Source organism: Otolemur garnettii, unplaced genomic scaffold (assembly GCF_000181295.1).
Source record: "Otolemur garnettii isolate 467f Iridium unplaced genomic scaffold, OtoGar3 scaffold00002, whole genome shotgun sequence".
NCBI classification, from domain to species: domain Eukaryota; kingdom Metazoa; phylum Chordata; class Mammalia; order Primates; family Galagidae; genus Otolemur; species Otolemur garnettii.
Window position 1 is genome coordinate 49,502,196 of NW_003852397.1, and position 1,318 is coordinate 49,503,513.

The 1,318-nt window shown below is 47.3% G+C and overlaps 1 protein-coding gene across 1 annotated transcript in view; it reads left to right on the forward strand.

Moving 5' to 3' along the window:
• CNOT10 (CCR4-NOT transcription complex subunit 10) overlaps positions 1-1,318 on the forward strand; it is a 99,723-nt gene that overhangs the window by 36,602 nt on the left and 61,803 nt on the right. The window lies entirely within an intron of this gene.

Here is a 1,318-nt window from a genome sequence, read left to right on the forward strand (position 1 = left end):
GTATATTTAAACTTGACAGTGTTTGGTAAGAGACTTGGTAGACAGTAAGAAAACATCCTGGTCTCATGTTTTTTTCTTTTGCTTCTGTTTATCAAAGAATAGCCCTGTTTTTTCCTGTTCTTGCCCCTTTATTAAAAAAGACCTGTTTTGGGTGGCGCCTGTAGCTCAAGGAGTAGGGCGCTGGCCCCATATGCTGGAGGTGGTGGGTTCAAACCCAGCCCCAGCCAAAAACTGCAAAAAAAAAATACGTGTTTAGTCTGGGCACAAAGGCTCACACCTGTAGCCCTAGTACTCTGGGAGACCAAGGTGGGAGGATCCCTTGAGCTCAGGAGTTTGAGACCAAACTGAGCAAGAGGGAGACTTCATCTCTGCTAAAGATAAAAAAATTAACTGGGTGTTGTGCTAGGCACCTATAGTCCCAGCTACTCAGGAGGCTGAGGCAGGAAGATTTCTTGAACCTAAGAGTTTGAAGTTTCTGTGAGCTAGGTTGATGCCATAGCACTCTAGCCTGAGCAACAGTGAGACTCTTGTCTCAAAAAAAGAAAAAAAGGGGACGGCACCTGTGGCTTAAAGGAGTAGAGCGCCAGCCCCATATGCCAAAGGTGGCAGGTTCAAACCCAGCCCTGGCCAAAAACTGCAAATAAATAAAACAAAGAAAAAAAGGGAGTATTTGCAAGAAACGTATTGTCCATACCTTTCTGTCTGTATAAGGTATAAGTTCTTGAGATTTAAAAATAAAGGGGCAGTGCCTATGGCTCAGTGAGTAGGGTGCCAGCCTCATATACCAAGGATGGTGGGTTCAAACCTGGCTCCAGCCAACTTGCAACAAAAAAAATAGCCGGGCATTGTGGCGGGCACCTGTGGTCCCAGCTACTTGGGAGGCCTAAGCAAGAGAATCACCTAAGCCCAAGAGCTGGAGATTGCTGTGAGCTGTGAGCCGCGGCACTCTACCGAGGGTGACAAAGTAAAACTCTGTCTCTAAAAAAAAATACACTAAGGCTCGGTGCCTGTGGCTCAAGTGGCTAAGGTGCCAGCCACATACACCTAAGGTGGCGGATTCAAATCCAGCCCGGGCCCGCCAAACAACAATGATGGCTGCAACCAAAAAATAGCCAGGCATTGTGGCTGTGATCCCAGCTACTTGGGAGGCTGAGACAGTGGACTCACTTGAGCCCAGGAGTTGGAGGTTGCTGTGAGCTGTGATGCTACGGCACTCTACCCAGGGGGATAGCTTAAGGCTCTGTCTCAAAAAAAACAAACAAGAAAACCCCAACTAAACAAATAAAAACCAAAACAATAACAACAACACCCCCCCCCC